We start from the raw sequence: 19,468 nt of genomic DNA, 5'->3' as shown, positions 1-19,468 counted from the left end.
CTGTAAGGCAGAGAAAGGAGCTGAATTACTCACAGTCACACAGCAAGTACGAGGTTCACCTGCGATTCCTGCCCCAGCATCAGGGTGAGAATGTGCGCTGCAGAACCACAGTGCCGTGTGTATGGGAGAATGATATGTTATACTCCCTTACAATAGGTTACAGATACGAATACATTTATGTGTACATAAACTCTTTCCTGAAGTCCAAATGGCAACAAATGATGGCCTCCCTTGTAATTAATACCAAATCTACTGAACCAGAGGGGAAGGAAGCCACGTTGGGTGTCTCCTTGATTCTGTAGTGGAGGGAGATGCAGACACCCCTGGCAGAGCCACACGGGCAGTGAGCTGTTAAGCACAGACTGTCCAGCGGGCACCGCTGTTGCGTTTGCTTCTCTGAATGCCCACGACTGACTCACCGGTGTCTGTGTAGACTCCCAGGAGTGTCTTGAGTTCTCATCATTCTATCTGGCTCCACTCCTGCGTCCACGGCAATACAGATGCAGTTTGATCACAAAATCCACAGTGAGACCCACCCAAACTGCACCTTCTCACAGAGACACAGGCTGCGGGGACTCCTGGAGCCCCGGCTGGTGATCGCACAGAGAGGCCAGCTGTGAAGGAAGTGGGCGGCACAGCACTTCCTCCTCCCCTTCCTCTCTGCAGGAGACAGAGCCGCACTCTGGACGAGGTGACTGTGGGCAACAAGACAAGAGGAAAGGCTCCCAAACTGCTCCCAGTAATGTTCTTTTAGGCCGAGGCAGGACAGCACCATTCTGCCTTTTTCAGTGGGTGGACCAGCGTTCCCTCTACCTGAGAGCCAGCTGCCATAAACCACTGGGGTTCTGCAGGTCCCGGGTAACTCGTTCAGCTGGGTGGCTACCAGGGCAACACGGCTCCAGCCACCAAGGTTTCCCTCTGGTGTCTGAAGGATTCGGCAAAGGGGGCAGGTGAGCTGTTGATGACAGTGGAGACACAACCTGAAGGCTGAGACTGACTCACGGTTTGTACCATGATCTTATAAACGTGTGACAGTGAAAGAATTGCAACCAAAATCGTTGGCTTTAACCAAGGAATTCCAGCAATATACAGTTTTTCCGAGTGTAGTAAGAGACTGTTGCATCATAGCAACACACGCAGTGGTACGCACCCAAAATTCCTACACGACATGAAAGAAGCGCTCGAGATTTATTGCAGGGACAACAGAAGTCTACGGAGTGCTCTCCAACCTCCAAGTGTTAAACAAAAAAACAAACAGTTGTTGCCCAAGTTGTGATAAAAGAAAAACTAGCATGTGCTCCCAATGTTATTTAAATCTTTCTGGAGCCCAGAATGTTGGTTTTGAAGACACACATCATGCGGAATGAATCTCATCAAGCATTTGGCATATTCTCCACGCTGGAATCTTCTGGCCACTGTGGAGCCTAGTGTGGAGCAGGACAAGCAGAATACTAACGACACAGCAGCAGCTAATTCCGGGGGTCGCCGAGCAAGTCGTCGGCGCGGAGCTTCTTCAAGCAGCAAGTTCACGTCCCTGACGTCCGCCCAGCCCCCGGGCTTTGGACCCACCTCAGCCCCCCACGTTCTGTACAGAAGACACAATTGCTTGAGGGAACCTGTAGGGTTTCTGCTTACTTTTCCTTAACCAACTCTCCCTCCAGCTCCGTCAACGCCTGTCTGAGGAGTCGGTCTGAGGGGAGTTGGCGCCCGGCGTGCTGTGACGTACTTGCTCTCCTTGGTGCTGGGACCCGTCTGCTGCCCTGACTCACCTCGCCTTCTCAGGGTTTCTCTCAGCCTGCAGGAGCCACGCTCTGGCCCTGCGGAATCTATGTTCAACACCGTCCGCCGTGGCCTGCTTCCGTGAGGCTCAGCTATCGTGACGGACAGACTTGGCCACAGCCCCTAGTCCCACGCAGCGTCTCCCCCATCCGTGCCCCGCCCTCCACCTCCACACCTGCCAAACGTTTCCTGACCCCGCTGGCCCCAAGCTGAGACTGCGAGGCGGTGGGAGGACCGTGCACCGCGCTCTCCCTTCCCATGCTCAGTTCGGGATAGGATGGAGTTATGAGCGCCGTCCAGGGCCTGCTGCAGCCGAAGCATCACCACGCTCATCCTTGACTGCCCTGCGCGAGCCCTCTCGGAGAACCAGGGAGGGCTGGCACCACACCGTGCTCGACGCACAGCCAAGGGGCTTGGCGCTCAGTGCCAGCACGTCACAGCGGCTGAGGGGGAGAAACTGCAGTACGCCCAGCGGCAGTGTCCCGTTCAGCCAAGGATTCCACAGGACCCAAGCTGTTCTTCCAGCACCTTCTACGGCACCTGGCTATTTAGGCCAACTCTGTTAGGAAGGACATTGCATACCTAAAGGTTCCAGAGGCTCAGACTGCTATAGACCCAACTCCCTCTCCTGTGCCATAGTCACCAAGAATGGGGGAGGGAGGGAGGGAGAGAGGGAGGGCAGGAGAGAGAGAGAGAGAGAGGAGCCATTAGCTGATGCTGGTATGGGGCAGGACTGCTGACTTCTGCCCCAAAAAGTCGCTGTGCAGGCAAACTCTGCCCACAGTTACTTCAGCTCCATACCCAGAGTCACTCACATCCACAGGCGGGGGAGCGGCAGGACAGGTCCCGCTCGGCCTACACAGTCATGCAAGCCCACAGAAGTGAGAGGAGCTGGGTCCTGTCTCCTGGACAAACCCAAGGTGGGTGCAGGAGCCTCAGGCGGCGTCACGATAAGCCCTGGACTGCCAGGCTGGACGGGGCCCAAGTCCCTCCCAGTGCGGGACAGCATGGCCCTTCACGGACCCTCCCTTCCTCCTGCTGCCGTCGCCGTCCACGCCTCAGGCACCCCGGCTGGAGTCCTGTGCTCTGGTCAGGACTTGCAGTAGCAAATGCTGTCAACTACAAACCACCATGGCGTCCCCGCCCCCCAGGGACTGCGGCTACTCGAGGGTCCTGCAGTAAGTCACCATACTCTAGGTGACAGAAAGCACGTGGGACACCAGCCAGTGGCGGTGCGTCCTTCCTGGGTCACGTGGGCCCAGGTCGGCAACCACAAGGCTGCAGTTGGCAATGCTGGCATCCCCAGGGCGCACCCCCAGCTCTGAGACAAATGTTGGCAGTCAAGGGGCGGCTGCCTCTTGCCTCCCGTACCGTTCAGCCTGGGCTGAGACGGGGGGTGACTCAGCCCCTCTGCCTCTGCACCCCCCGCCAGCTGGCACAGTGGAGCTGGCAGCCACGGGAGCTCTGTCTGCCGAGCTAACGCAAGGTCCCCGCACAAGCAGAGGCTGACTCACACCGCATGTCGAAACTGAGCCTGCACCGGCATCTGCTGTGGCGTCCAGTTCCCAATTAGCCATCTTGGTCCATTTCCTGGCAGCTCCCCACATGAGCCAGTGCGCGGCGGGTGTGGGAGAACGCCGCTCTGCGGGGAGGTGCCGCGACTCCCACCACCAGGCTTCTCCAGGCTCAGCCCCTCCAGTTTGACTGCCCATCACTCCTGCCCCACAGCAGGACGCGCCCCGCAGGTACCAGCACAGGGGCCGCTGACCTGCCCCAGAGAGGCCGTCACGTCCCCTGGGAGCCACACACCCCTCAATCACGAGGCTCCTCCAGGTGACCTTGGGCTGATCTCAGCCAGAAACATTCTGGTGGAAACTGGGAGACCGTTTAAGGACACGTGATGCGTGGACACTCCTCCGACTTCTGAATTTGCTAACCAGGAAGTCCCAATGTTCGGTTATCAATACTAGCAATTTCCATGATGTCATTTTTAAAAACTTCTTGTCTTACAGCCTTTGAAAATAAAAACTAAAAATCAGTTGGCAAACACACCCACCAATTATGTCAGTTCTCTTCTTCATGAAACACTTATTCCACCTCTTGGGTTCTCCATTCCCAACACGAGTTCCATAGTCACGAAGGGGTTATTAGATTTTAGAATAATAACAAGGGCGCATCATGGTCCTCTTTGGAGAACAGCGTGACATATTAAACCATCGGACGAGGAATGGCACATTGCGTAATACGGACCCGATCTTAAATCTCTGACAGCAGGTTCAAATTTAGACAATCTCTCGATGGAATCAAAGCATGACAGTCATCTTAATAATTTAAAAATTCTGCTCAATAATGCCGTCCATCCTGCCAGTGGCAAAATGATCTCCAGTTAGTGGCAAATCCCTCAACCCACCTGTGAAGCCCCAGGTCCGTGACAGCAAACGCGAGGACCACAGATCCCTGGGAGAAGAGATGACAACTGCCCCTCATTCCTGACACAAAGCCCCTAGGCAAAGGGGAGCACGCGACTCCTACTTCCCAGAGACACACTCTGACCTTCAGGACCTGTGTCTGACAGCACAAGCCATCATGAATGCCTAATCAGTGACAAGCCAGAAACCGCAGCCCGTGCCACCTGCCTCTGCAGCCAAGCGAGTAAGTAGCTCCTCCGACAGCTCTCCTCCCTGAACGCCCGGTGAGTCTCCTCCCATCTCCAAGCTCACTGCCTCGGTCTAACCCTGAAATATCTGACCCAGGTGCAAACGTATGACCCAGCTCCTGAGGCTTAAACGCAGAGCCTTCTCATCTGGTTGTGTCAGTTGGTTGGCAAAATCAGATATTTTAACAGCAAAATGCTTCACGGTGCCCCACCAGCACGACTCAGGCAGTTCGAGGGTAAGCAGCAGGGCTGGCTCAGGGGCACACTTGGATGAGGCTCCGTGGTGCGTGGCTGCCGGTCTCTGTGGATGCGGCTCCGTGGTGCGTGGCTGCCGGTCTCTGCACACACAGGCGGGTCAGCCCTAGGCGTTCCATGTGGGAGTGCACTCCAGGAATATATTCTTTTTTATAAACATGTTTATGTATCTTAATATACTTGAAAGGCAGAGCAACAGATATACAGAGACACAGAGAGCCACCTTTCACGCAGCAGTTCACTCCCCGGAGCTTGCAACAGGTGGGCCTGGGCTAGGCAGAAGCCGGGAGCCCAGGGTTCCATCTGGGTCTCCCCGGGGCGCAGGGATGCAGCTGACCAGGAGTGCCAGGACTCAGACTGGCCCTCTAACATGGGTGCAGGCACCCCAAATGGCCAGCCTCACCCTTGCACCACAGCACCCACCCCAGGAAGAGTCTTGTATGCTTAAATACCCACTTGCATTCCTAAATTTGTACACATGATTTTAACTCTTTAAAGGGAGCCTCAGGGCCAGTGTTCAGCCTACCAAGCGGGAGGCCTGCACACCGTGTCAGAACGCGTGGTTCTACGTCTCAGCTCCTCTCGGACTGCAGCTCCTGCCAGTGCAGGCCCTGGAAGGCAGCAGTAATGGCTCAAGAGACTGAGTCCCTGCCGCTCAGGTGGCCTGGTGGGCCTTGGACGGTTCCCGGCTCTGACTGCAGTGTGGCCCAGCCCTGGCCGTTTTGAGCACTTGGGCAGCGAACCCACAGAGGAAAACTCTCTGCACGCCTCCACCTCTCTGTGTGACTCTTGGACCTGCACAATGCCTCCAGTGACCCTGCTGCTGGGCCCCCCGCCCACCTCAGCAGCTGGGCGTCTTCCTAATGCCAGCCTGGTCCTGCACCCTCACACCCCGGAAAGCCCTGCTGCACCCCTGGAGTGATGCTTCCCTCAGCGCTGTGCTTCTGCCTGTGTCCCCCCCTCCCCTCCCCTCCAGGGACGCCCCCACTGCCAGCCCCCGTCCCCACCCCCATAGGACCACTGCGGCCTGGTGACACTGACTGGACCGCGGTCTTCCTCAGGCTGCAGAGAACCTCCCATCAGATCCCCGTCCAGCAGCCACGCCCTGAGGCGCCTTCTTTCCCTGCCACAGCTCCGGGCCCTCTGTGACCCCACCGGAGCGGAGCGGCTACGGGCACCACCGTCCAGGACTGAGACAAGAGAGCAGAGCAAACCATGCTCTCTGCCAACCCCCAGCCTCAGGCGTTCGTCAGAGCAACGCAGAAGGGGTGAGCTGCTGTCCGTGCCTGACCACGCCCCCCCAGTCCAGGGCCCGGCCAGCTTATTTTCTGTGGTGTGGCGGCATCAACGGCAGCCCAGGCTTCTCTCAGAAGCACCCAGCACAGGAAGCTAAGTCACGGGGCGCGTCACGCAGGCACCGCAGCTGCACACACGCCGCTCACTCCTGATGAAGGGAAGCACGCCCATGACGTCATCGCCACCCCTTCCCCACCACTCCCAGCGTGACAGCCTTGAACTCCACAGAGTTTTACTTAAGAAGCCCTTCGAGGGGCTGCTGTGTGGCACAGTAAAATGTGAAGTTGAAGCCCACAATGCAGGCGTCTTATACGGGCTTTGGTTTGAGTCCTGGCTGCTCCACTTCCGATCCAGCTTCCTGCTAAAGCGCATGGGAAGGTATAAGATGGCCCAAGGGCTGGGACCCCTGCACCCCTGTTGGAGACCCAGATGAAGCTCCTGGCCCTGGCTCAGCCTGGTCCAGCCCAGACTGCTGCAGCCATTTGGGGAGTCCGTCAGCAGATGAAAGATGTCTCTTTTTGCAACTCTGCCTTACAAATAACTCTTTTTTAAAAGGAGAACTTTATTATTTTTTTGACAGGCAGATTTAGACAGAGAGAGAGAGACAGAGAGAAAGGTCTTCCTTTTCCATTGGCTCACCCCCCCCCCAAGTGGCCGCTATGGCTGCTGCGCTGCGCCAATCCAAACCAGGAGCCAGGTGCTTCTCCTGGCCTCCCATGCGGGTGCAGGGCCCAAGCACTTGGGCCATCCTCCACTGCCTTCCCGGGCCACAGCAGAGAGCTGGCCTGGAAGAGAAGCAACCGGGACTAGAACCCGGGGTGCCGGTGCCGCAGGCGGAGGATTAGCCCAGTGAGCCGCGGCGCCGGCCAAAAGGAGCACTTTAATAAGCCACAGCAGGGAACACATATTAAGAAGAAATGTGTTGGAAATGAGAAAGTGGTGATTTGGGTTCACCGGAAGTGATAAGCACGTGGGCCCAGGACAAGCCCAGCCCACTCTGGAGGAGCGGGATGGTGAGCCTTTCGGTTACAGCACAGAGCCCCCACTTGGCCGTGATCAAGTCATTTTCCCCATTCGCCTTTGGCTAAGATGGGAAAAGTCTCTGAGCTCTGGGGATCAGAGGCAGCTGCAAATCCTCGTTATTGTGACAGAACACATATGGGGCAGGTCGCACTGTGCTAGGCTGGTGCACGGACACCTGCACTGGGCTCCGGCACAGGCTGTGTGGACGGAAGCTACAGTGAGACCCGGCCCTTAGGTTCAGCCTGGCCAGGAGCCGCCAGGAGCTCACCCTGAAGATGGCGGGACCTTCCTCCTCCCACTCCAGGGCTCTGCAGACCCCCTGCCCTGGCTGCTCCAGAAGTGAAGGAAGCTAGTTACACACTGGCACACACGCACACGTGCATGAACACCACGTGCACACAGAGGCACACACATGAACACAACACGCGTGTGCACACTGCATGGACATGCAGGCACATGAATACACTCGCACCACATGCACACACACATGCTCCCGTGGGAACAGCCTGATCCCCACAAAAGCCCTGGTGCCCTCCGTGCTCCAGAGATCACGCTGAGGAAGCCGCAGGGCTTCCCAGAGCCCCAGGGAGCAGCGGGCCCCGTCTCCGTTAGGGAACGGCTGGTCCTGTGACAGCGTCGGCGTTGGTGTCTCTCTTCAGTGACGTCTCTCCTTGGGCAGGAGAACCCCTCACAAAGTCCACGGGGGGCACGGACAATGAAAACCCTACACAGACTTCTAGTTTTCTGCACCCAGATGAACTCAACCCTACTTTCCTTTTCCATGGGGCTTCCGAATGTGTTCCACGATGGCCCGGCTCCACCAAGTAAGTACCCGGCACGGCCTGCAGACTGACCGCGCTGGGTCCCGAGCCTGCGTGCAGGTCTAACTGGTGTCCACACCGTGGGCAGAGGCAAGACAGAGGAGGAACAGGTGCTGCCCTCAAATGTGATGTCCAAGCGGACAAACGTAAGCAAGCACATGATTATCATAGTGAAACCCACTATATAAAGGAAATGTAAACAATACAAAGCCAAAATGTCCTTCAAAAATATCCCTTTTAGATGAAATTATGCTCCTCAGGTTATTGGAGAAGAAAACACACAGATGTGTTCCTTGCTAAGAAAATGAGATGCAAAATTCAACAGTAACATACAGGAAGAAACAAGCTGGAGTTGAATGGACATAGGCTTCGCTTAATGTAGACACTGACAGGTACAGAGAGAACACATCACCCAGGTCAGTGACACGGCGTGCTGGGCAGGGCATGCACGGCCACTGGGCACACATGGACGCCCAGGCTCCGACAGCAGGAAGCAGCAGCATCCCAGCCCCAGATCTTGGCTTCTAAACCCCCTCTCCACCGACAGGGAGCAGAGCTGCTTGGCGCCTCTTATCCTAACGCTGGGGTGGGAAATGCACAAGACGAGCTGCAGCACCTGGTAACATCCGCACATCAGGAAGCGCACCCGACAGACATGCGCCAACCACACGAGGGTTCTGACGCACACCTGTGAGTCTGCACGGGCAAGCACACGACTGAGAGGATAAATTTACGGGGTCAGGCTGGAGCTGTGATGCAATGGATGAGCTGCTGCTTGGACGTCAGCATCCCATCCAACACCGTGGAGCGCCTGGTTCAAGTCCTGGCTACTCCGTTTCCTGTCCAGCTTCCTGCTTATGCACCGGGGAGGTGCCAGATGATGGCTCAAGTACCCGGGCCCTTGCCACCCACGTAGGAGACCCAGATGCAGTTCTTGGTTCCTGGCTTCAGTCCAGCCCAGCCCTGCCTGCTGTGGTCATTTGGAGGAGCCAATCACCAGATGGAAGATTTTTCACTCACTCTCTGCTTTTCTCTGTCACTTGGCCTTTTAAATAAGTAAACTTTTAAATAATTAGTAAATAAATTGGAGGGGGACATCATCTTGTCTCCATTGCAGAAGGATCCTGACACCTTGCAAGGTGCTCCGCCCTCAGGGGGACCCCCTGCCACCCTGCACCCCGAGTGTGGGCTGTGCACAGGGGCCCTGGGGGAGCAGGAAGGGTCTGGAGTGTGGGCTGTGCACAGGGGCCCTGGGGGAGCAGGAAGGGTCTGGAGTGTGGGCTGTGCACAGGGGTCCTGGGGGAGCAGGAAGGGTCTGGAGTGTGGGCTGTGCACAGGGGTCTTGGGGGGGCAGGATGGGTCTGGAGTGTGGGCTGTGCACAGGGGTCCTGGGGGAGCAGGAAGGGTCTGGAGTGTGGGCTGTGCACAGGGGTCCTGGGGGAGCAGGAAGGGTCTGGAGTGTGGGCTGTGCACAGGGCACCTGGGAGAGCAGGAAGGGTCTGGAGTGTGGGCTGTGCACAGGGGTCCTGGGGGAGCAGGAAGGGTCTGGAGTGTGGGCTGTGCACAGGGGTCTTGGGGGGGCAGGATGGGTCTGGAGTGTGGGCTGTGCACAGGGGTCTTGGGGGGGCAGGATGGGTCTGGAGTGTGGGCTGTGCACAGGGGTCCTGGGGGAGCAGGAAGGGTCTGGAGTGTGGGCTGTGCACAGGGGTCCTGGGGGAGCAGGAAGGGTCTGGAGTGTGGGCTGTGCACAGGGGTCCTGGGGGAGCAGGAAGGGTCTGGAGTGTGGGCTGTGCACAGGGGTCTTGGGGGGGCAGGATGGGTCTGGAGTGTGGGCTGTGCACAGGGGTCCTGGGGGAGCAGGAAGGGTCTGGAGTGTGGGCTGTGCACAGGGGTCCTGGGGGAGCAGGAAGGGTCTGGAGTGTGGGCTGTGCACAGGGGTCCTGGGGGAGCAGGAAGGGTCTGGAGTGTGGGCTGTGCACAGGGGTCCTGGGGGAGCAGGAAGGGTCTGGAGTGTGGGCTGTGCACAGGGGTCTTGGGGGGGCAGGATGGGTCTGGAGTGTGGGCTGTGCACAGGGGTCCTGGGGGAGCAGGAAGGGTCTAGAGTGTGGGCTGTGCACAGGGGACCTGGGGGAGCAGGAAGGGTCTGGAGTGTGGGCTGTGCACAGGGGACCTGGGGGAGCAGGAAGGGTCTGGAGTGTGGGCTGTGCACAGGGGTCCTGGGGGAGCAGGAAGGGTCTAGAGTGTGGGCTGTGCACAGGGGTCCTGGGGGAGCAGGAAGGGTCTGGAGTGTGGGCTGTGCACAGGGGTCCTGGGGGAGCAGGAAGGGTCTGGAGTGTGGGCTGTGCACAGGGGACCTGGGGGAGCAGGAAGGGTCTGGAGTGTGGGCTGTGCACAGGGGACCTGGGGGAGCAGGAAGGGTCTGGAGTGTGGGCTGTGCACAGGGGTCCTGGGGGAGCAGGAAGGGTCTGGAGTGTGGGCTGTGCACAGGGGACCTGGGGGAGCAGGAAGGGTCTAGAGTGTGGGCTGTGCACAGGGGTCTGGGGGAGCAGGAAGGGTCTGGAGTGTGGGCTGTGCACAGGGGTCCTGGGGGAGCAGGAAGGGTCTGGAGTGTGGGCTGTGCACAGGGGTCCTGGGGGAGCAGGAAGGGTCTGGAGTGTGGGCTGTGCACAGGGGACCTGGGGGAGCAGGAAGGGTCTGGAGTGTGGGCTGTGCACAGGGGACCTGGGGGGGCAGGATGGGTCTAGAGTGTGGGCTGTGCACAGGGGTCCTGGGGGAGCAGGAAGGGTCTAGAGTGTGGGGTGTGCACAGGGGACCTGGGGGAGCAGGAAGGGTCTGGAGTGTGGGCTGTGTACAGGGGTCCTGGGGGAGCAGGAAGGGTCTGGAGTGTGGGCTGTGTACAGGGGTCCTGGGGGAGCAGGAAGGGTCTGGAGTGTGGGCTGTGCACAGGGGACCTGGGGGAGCAGGAAGGGTCTGGAGTGTGGGCTGTGTACAGGGGACCTGGGGGAGCAGGAAGGGTCTGGAGTGTGGGCTGTGCACAGGGGTCCTGGGGGAGCAGGAAGGGTCTGGAGTGTGGGCTGTGCACAGGGGACCTGGGGGAGCAGGAAGGGTCTGGAGTGTGGCTGTGCACAGGGGTCCTGGGGGAGCAGGAAGGGTCTCCCCAAGTGTGTGCTGTGCACAGGGGACCTGGGGGAGCAGGAAGGGTCTGGAGTGTGGGCTGTGCACAGGGGACCAGGAAGGGTCTGGAGTGTGGGCTGTGTACAGGGGTCCTGGGGGAGCAGGAAGGGTCTGGAGTGTGGGCTGTGCACAGGGGACCTGGGGGGCAGGAAGGGTCTAGAGTGTGGGCTGTGCACAGGGGTCCTGGGGGGCAGGAAGGGTCTAGAGTGTGGGCTGTGCACAGGGGACCTGGGGGAGCAGGAAGGGTCTGGAGTGTGGGCTGTGCACAGGGGTCCTGGGGGAGCAGGAAGGGTCTGGAGTGTGGGCTGTGCACAGGGGTCCTGGGGGAGCAGGAAGGGTCTGGAGTGTGGGCTGTGCACAGGGGACCTGGGGGGGCAGGAAGGGTCTGAAGTGTGGGCTGTGCACAGGGGTCCTGGGGGGGCAGGAAGGGTCTGGAGTGTGGGCTGTGCACAGGGGACCTGGGGGAGCAGGAAGGGTCTGGAGTGTGGGCTGTGCACAGGGGTCCTGGGGGGCAGGATGGGTCTAGAGTGTGGGCTGTGCACAGGGGTCCTGGGGGAGCAGGAAGGGTCTGGAGTGTGGGCTGTGCACAGGGGACCTGGGGGAGCAGGAAGGGTCTAGAGTGTGGGCTGTGCACAGGGGTCCTGGGGGAGCAGGAAGGGTCTAGAGTGTGGGCTGTGCACAGGGGTCCTGGGGGAGCAGGAAGGGTCTGGAGTGTGGGCTGTGCACAGGGGACCTGGGGGAGCAGGAAGGGTCTGGAGTGTGGGCTGTGCACAGGGGACCTGGGGGGGCAGGATGGGTCTAGAGTGTGGGCTGTGCACAGGGGTCCTGGGGGAGCAGGAAGGGTCTAGAGTGTGGGGTATGCACAGGGGACCTGGGGGAGCAGGAAGGGTCTCCCCGAGTGTGGGCTGTGCACAGGGGACCTGGGGGAGCAGGAAGGGTCTAGAGTGTGGGCTGTGTACAGGGGACCTGGGGGAGCAGGAAGGGTCTGGAGTGTGGGCTGTGCACAGGGGACCTGGGGGGGCAGGAAGGGTCTGGAGTGTGGGCTGTGCACAGGGGACCTGGGGGAGCAGGAAGGGTCTGGAGTGTGGGCTGTGCACAGGGGACCTGGGGGGGCAGGAAGGGTCTGGAGTGTGCCGCGGCACTGCAGATGGCACAGCCAGCAAGCTGAGGAGCGCTGGGTGGAGGCCCGCACCCCACCACGTTCTTCTCTGGTCCTTCCCCAGCAGTGTCAGGGTGAGGCAACTTCGAGAGTCAGGACTGGGCAGAATCCAGTCCATGTCTTGGGGGGCGGGGGCCCGAGGTTCACCTGTGACGACACAGAGCAGGGCCTCGGTGGGAGGAGCAACCCGGCACCTTCTAGGGCCTCTCCCTGGAGCTAGCACTTGGGTCTACAGCCAGCCCAGGGACCAGCGCAGCCCCAGAGACAGCTCAGCCGCAAGCCGGGACCGATGCCCAGTCACTCCCTCACACACGGAAACCCAGCAGAGGTCTGGGTCATCCTGAAGTACATGGAAAGTTACCTGAAGATTTACAACATGGACTTGATAAAGCTGAGACTGAAGACGACTCACACAGGATGAACCTGCAGCTGCAGAACAGCCCGGTCCCGGCACGATCGGTTACAGATGTCGCTCAGTGGTTGCAGGAAATACCTGACCAGCTCAAGACAAAAACCTCCGCCGACTCAAAAACTCAGCGAGTTTCTGTGGAGGCCAGAGTCAAGGGCATACTGAGGAGCCCGGGACGCCCTCTCCCCACGGCCCACTCTCAAGACTGGGGGGAAGAGGGGAAACCCTGCCTGACCCGCATTTTGATTTAAAAGCACAGATCCAAGCTGCTAGGATGCTCCTTCCACTCAAAGAATCTGTGTGAGTTCAATCGTGGGAGACATTTATCACTCGCAACCTCAGAGCACCCGTGGCACTCTCCTGGGGTCAGGCATGGGAAGCTCTTAGACGAAAAACGCAGTGCACTTACAATCTTACAGGGTGCATGGTAAAACGCCCTCCTAGAGTCTATGTCGCTCCCCCCTCCGTGTGTGTGTGTGTACGTGGAGTATACAGCACTTGCTGTCCACACAGATGTTAGAAGTCACAGATTCATAGCAGGGTATGGAACGTGGCGCCCAGGCTCCAGCTGGGGGTTGCACAGCACTCCCCCCGGGGCCCTGGCAGGGAAGGGAGGTGGGTGTGCGGGGAGGCCACCTCCTGCAGCCGGGGCCCCACAGCCGGAGGCTGAGCTCCCGGCCACCTGCCAACCCTCCCTGTTCCCAGGTCAGGCCCTGCGGTGAGGCCAGGCTAGCCTGCACAATTTCCCCGAGCTGAGAAACAGCACATTTGGAGGGAGAGTTGGCAGGGTCCTTTGTTTTCCGTTCATCTTCTGGCTAAGAAATGCACTGGCCTGAAAACGTTCAACTTTGACTGACTTTCTTCTTTGCTACTTGGGCCCTCCGAGACCACACTGGAGCAAACTGTTCTCTGCTCTCCTGGACGCTCCCGCTGCCATCTCACACTCACCTCGGCGGACGAAGGCCACGTTGCCCGGGCAACAGAGAGGCCTCCGGAACCCAAGGTGGCCCCGGACCCCAGGCCCCAGCTCCAACCGCGGGGCTCACAGCAGCCCTGGGGCCGTGGGCGAGACCTCGCCACGGGGAGGCCTGTGTTTCCAAGTCTGGCCTCGGCTCCTCACCAGCTGGTTGTCGTTACTGCCTTTGCAGTAGCGGGAGACCAGTCTTGGCCAAGTTCAGATCCTGACACAGACTCAACCGCAATTCCATCTGCCACATCCACAGGAGAAGCGTGGGAGGAGACGTGGTTTCCACGCTGCTCGTTTTTCTACCTCACGTGGCTGGGACGGGCAAGAGTTCGTAAAGATCCACAGGGCGACGTGGGTTTAATTAAAGGACGGGCAGTGACTCTTAGAAGTGATATTTGCTTTTCCAATTCATTTTCACCATGCAAAAAAAAAAAAAAAAAAAAAAAAAAAAAAAAAAAAAAAAAAAACCGAGAGCTGGTGAGGCATCCTGGGACAGGAGTTTCTGGCAGCATTGCAGAGGCCCTCACAGACACAGGGTCAGGCATCTCGGGTCCAGCATGGAGGTCGTGGGCTGGGTTCAGACAGACGAGGCAGGAAGGGGGAAAGGCCGCCTTCCTGAACCTCCCGCAGATTGGGGACGCGGGACACTTCCGCCGCAGGAACCCAGCTCAGGGCCCCAGAAACCCGGGGACTCCTCCCAACAGTCGGCACCACACAGCTGCTGTGGCAGACAAGGAGGTGCTGCGTGCCTCCACAAAGCTCCGGGCAGGGGAGTCGTGGACGCACCTGCCTGGCCCTGTGTCTGTGACCACACTCAGGGTCATGGATGCCTCTGCCTGGCCCTGTGTCTGTGACCACACTCAGGGTTACGGACACCCCTGCCTGGCCCTGTGTCTGTGACCACACTCAAGGGTTACAGATGCACCTGCCTTGCACTGTGTCTGTGACCACACTCAGGGTTACAGATGCACCTGCCTGGTGCTGTGTCTGTGACCACACTCAGGGTTACGGACGCCCCTGCCTGGCCCTGTGTCTGTGACCACACTCAAGGGTTACGGACACCCCTGCCTGGCCCTGTGTCTGTGACCACACTCAGGGGTTATGGACACCCCTGCCTGGCCCTGTGTCTGTGACCACACTCAAGGGTTACGGACGCACCTGCCTGGCGCTGTGTCTGTGACCACACTCAAGGGTTACGGACACCCCTGCCTGGCCCTGTGTCTGTGACCACACTCAGGGGTTACGGACGCACCTGCCTGGCGCTGTGTCTGCGACCACACTCAAGGGTTACGGAAGCACCTGCCTGGCGCTGTGTCTGTGACCACACTCAGGGTTACGGACGCACCTGCCTGGCATGCCCCCCTGTGTTAGGTCTCCTCAGCCTTTGTAGCTATGCCTGTCTGCCGTGTGAACAATGCTGCAGCGGCCAACACCGTACAGAGACAGGCATTTGCCAACTTCCACCTGCTGTCCTTGTCTGGCATTCAGTTCCCTGGTCTACCCTCTCACTGAACAGAACTGAAACAGTGGATGCACTTTTAAAGTCACCTTGGTGCTATAGCGTTACTGGGCCGGCAAACACACAGGGAGTCCTCAGTGGCCACACAGCAAGGCCTGCACAGGCATCCGGGAGTGGGGTCCCCACCTGGCCTCAGCCATTAAAGCCTCACTACTGCACAGCTCCTGGGAAGGCTGCCGAGGGCAGGTCTCTGAGGACGGGAGACCCCTGTGTGCGGCAGAGGCCTTGAGAGCTGCGGGCCCCTCCGAGTGGGAAGGAGGCTCCTGCAGGGACGGTACACACCTCGCGACCTGCCACAGCACGGCGTGGGGAAGCGTCTGCCTCTCAGCTCACGCTCAGACTCCCCAGTGGAGGGTCTGTGGTTTAGGGTGGTTCTGCGCTACTGGTCACTCAGAGACTTTACAGTTGTTCTATCATTGCTGAGAGAGAGAGGCGTGTCAAAAACCTACCCTGGCAATGGGAGATTGGCCTATGGTTATGGCTCCAGCTGGAAGGCCCACCTCCCATTGCACAGCCCCCAGGGTTCAAGCCCCGGCTCAACTCCCAATTCCAGTTTCCTGCTAACGCACACCCTGGGGGCAGCAGTGATGGCTCGGGGAGCTGAGTCCCTGCCAGTCGTGTGGGGGACCCGGATGGAGCGCTAAGCCCCTGCTCATGGTCTGGCCCAACCGCAGCCATGCCGGGCATGTGGGGAGTGAACCAACGGATGGATCCTCTCTGTCTCAATCTCTGTGCCTCAGCATTTCCAAGAACAATCTTACTCTGGTTCCAGAACTATCTATTTCTGTCTTTACAGTTCCGCAATTTTACCTCAGCTCGTGGAGACCCTTCTATTAGGAGCACGGACGTTGGCAGTTACGGTGATTTTCTGGTGAAGCACCATTTTATTCTTGTGCAAACACCCTGTGTCTGGCAGGGTCCTTGGGTGGGAGCTTGTGGCACCTGCGGTCACTCAGCCACCCCATCCCATGCCCACCCCTTGCCTTCAGCCTGGCCTTCTCATCACTGTGTCTCTTACAGGCAGCGTATAACCTGGTCTATTTTTTTTTTTTTTTTAGTGAGAGTTACACAGAGAGGAGAGGCAGAGAGAGAGAGAGAGAGAGAGAGAGAGAGAGAGAGAGGTCTTCTATCCACCGTTTCACTCCCCAATTGGCCGCAATGGTAGATGTGGGGAGCAACTCGGACTAGACTGTTACTGGAATTAAGACTTATTCTATGCATCTGCTCTCCCACAATATGGCGCTGGGAGAGGAGGCAACAGCTTCTACCCAGCTGCCTCTCACCAACTTGACAAGCTGCAGGAGCTGCTCCTGATTGGAGGAGAGCAGCGTACTCGGCGTGTGGGTAGCAGAGTTGGGATTGGTGGAAGAGGACTATAAAGGAGGAGAGAGACAACATGCACCAGGAACATCTGAAGGAACACCTGTGCAGCCCCCGAGAGAGCCGGCCGGCGGTGTGCTGCTCCCCCGCGGAAGTGGGGAAAGTGGCCAGGGGGAACCGCCCTTCCACGGAGGTGGAAGGGACGGTAGCCAACCCGGGAAGAACCAGCAGCAAACCCGGGGAGGGCCAAGCAGACAAAAGAACAACGCAGGGTCCTGTGTCGTTCCTCCACGAAGAGGGGGAGCGACAGGTAAAAGCTGTGCTGATCCGAAGCCAGGAGCTTCTTCCAGGTCTCCCATGAGGGTGCAGGGACCCAAGCACTTGGTCCATCTTCCACTGCTTTCTCAGACCATAGCAGAGAGCTGGGTCAGAAGTGGAGCAGCCGGGACTAGAACCGGCGCCCACATGGGATGCCGGCACTGCAGGCGGCAGCTTCACCTGCTACACCACAGCGCTGGCCCCTAACCTGGTCCTGTTTGAGCCCCTTGACGACCCCTGCCTCCTCGTCAGAGTGTGCTGACCGTTAGCGTTTACTGCAATTACTGACCAGGGTCCTGGTAAGGCCTGCATTTTATAATTGGTGTCTTTTCCTCTTCCACTGCTTGTTTTTCATCATGTATCTATGTCTCTCCATCTGCCGTCCTGTCTCGAGAGAGAACAGAGAAAGGTTTGAAGTTTATTTTAATTATTATTAATAGGGATGAGTTTAATAAGAATTTACTAAGAATGGGGCTTGAATGTTGTACAATTTGGAGAACTCTAAGAAAATGACCGGGTCAGACCTTGCTGCCACTGTGGACGCCCATTTCCCAGATCTGATTGCCCAGGTTCAATACCCTCGTCCACGTCCGGCCCAGCTTCCTGCTGAAACACGTGGTGGGACACAGTGGGTGACGCCTCAAGCACCTGGTTCCCTGCCACACACGTGAAAGACCTGGATGGGGTTCCTGGCTCTTGTCTCTGGTCTGGTCCGGCCCTGTGTATTGCAAATGGTTGGGAAGCAGACGGAAGAGTCTCTCCCTCTCTGTCTCTTGCTATATCTAGCTTGCTAGCTAGCTAGCTACCTATGTATGTATGTATGTATGTATATATCTATGTATCTATCTATCTACCTACCTATGTATGTATGTATGTATCTGTCTATCTACCTACCTATCTATGTATCTATGTATGTATGTATGTATGTATGTATCTACCTACCTACCTATCTATGTATCTATGTATCTATCTACCTACCTACCTACCTATGTATCTATGTATGTATGTATCTACCTACCTACCTACCTATGTATGTATGTATGTATCTATGTATCTACCTGCCTATCTATGTATCTATGTATGTGTGTATCTACCTACCTACCTATGTATGTATGTATCTATCTACCTACCTATGTATCTATGTATCTATCTACCTACCTACCTATCTATGTATCTATGTATGTGTGTATGTATCTATCTACCTACCTACCTATCTACCTACCTATGTATGTATCTATGTATCTATCTATCTACCTACCTATCTATGTATCTATCTGTCTATCTACCTACCTATGTATCTATGTATGTGTGTATGTGTATGCATGTATCATCTATGTAACTATCATCTCTCTGCCTTTCAAATAAATTAAATAAACATTTAAAAAGTAAAGAAAATGCTTAAATAAAACATCTCCCCTTCATCTCCTCGTTTGTTCGTGCACAAACGTCTCAGGAGCCCTCCTGCTCTGCAGGCCGCCCTGGAGGCACAGCTGCGGGTGAACTTTCCCAGGTCCAGTTGTACTCCCTTAGGGGGTGAGGAGACACCAATCCGGAGATTATTATTCAAATACAAGAACTGGAAAAGCACAGCGAGATAACTCAGCCCTGAAAACTTACTTCAAGAGTATCGCCAGGCAACTGAGAACCTAAGCAGCACCCAGCAAACCCAGGGCAGGCAGTAGCGGAGAGTGCCCTGGGGGACGCAGGCGCCCAGCCCTGACCAGCCCCGTCTCCGGGGAGAGCAACCCCTCCAGTCCGTGACCAGTACAACTTTAAGGTAGTGGTCCCAGCTGTCGGTATAAGGTAAGCACTGGCTGTCGGTATAAGGTAAGCACTGGCAGTCATGACTTCACCCATCCTCGAGGCGTGCGTCAGTCACTCCCTGGGGCAGGGCTGCTGTGAACGTACGCGTAGACACCAACGGGGGCCCTGCTTGCCAGCACACCTCCGAGTCCCTGTGCTCTCTCGCCATGGGTTCCGCACCCTGGACACCACCTGCAAGGGGACCCAGAGGAACCTCACCACGAGTCCTGACCACGGAGAGCATTCCATGCGGAGTCGTTGGAAACCACCCACCCTCCACGTCAGCCCTGTCCCGGCTGCTCTGTGAGAGCCGCTGTTCTTCCCAGGGCTCCTGGGGAGGAAGACAATGGCTGACGAGTCTGTCGGCTGCCCGAGTCAGCACCTGTCTCATATTAACGGGTCTGTTTGGAACAAAGCAGGCAGCTCTGGACCGCGTGAGGTGAGGCCCTGGCACCACCCGCCCCCACGGGCCGGTGCTCTGAGAAGGGCCCGGAGGCCGTGAATCTGCTTGCACACCTCCTCCCCGAGTGGCAGCTGCCGGACAAGCAGCCAAGTCCCGTGTGAAGTGAGTGCCGGAGCCCAGACGGTGGGAGCCAGACACTGCCGCAGCCGCAGACTCGGGAGGAAGAGGGGACGGGGCACAGCAGCCGCCTGGTAGTGGCAGAGCCCCGCGTCTGAGGCCTGCAGGGGCAGGCTCGGGGGTGCCCAGAGCAGCACCGGGCCCGGGGCTGGGGGGAGCAGCTCCTCGTCCCGCGGGGGCTGCCATCCGGAGCGTGCGCCAAGCAGTGGCACCCACCTCCAGCTGCAGGGTGGCGTCCACACACAGGCGCATTCCTATGGAAACCCTGAGTAACCTGGCTGGGCCAGTGCCCTGGAACCAGCACACCATGCCCAGAAACGGTTACAACTAAAACAACCTATGGGCAGATGGTGAGCCAAGCCTGGAAATTTCTCCATCTCAAGGACCAG

Source organism: Oryctolagus cuniculus, chromosome 5 (assembly GCF_051225735.1).
Source record: "Oryctolagus cuniculus isolate XC-2025 breed Fujian yellow rabbit chromosome 5, ASM5122573v1, whole genome shotgun sequence".
NCBI lineage: Eukaryota > Metazoa > Chordata > Mammalia > Lagomorpha > Leporidae > Oryctolagus > Oryctolagus cuniculus.
Note: the sequence above shows the minus strand (reverse complement) of the source record.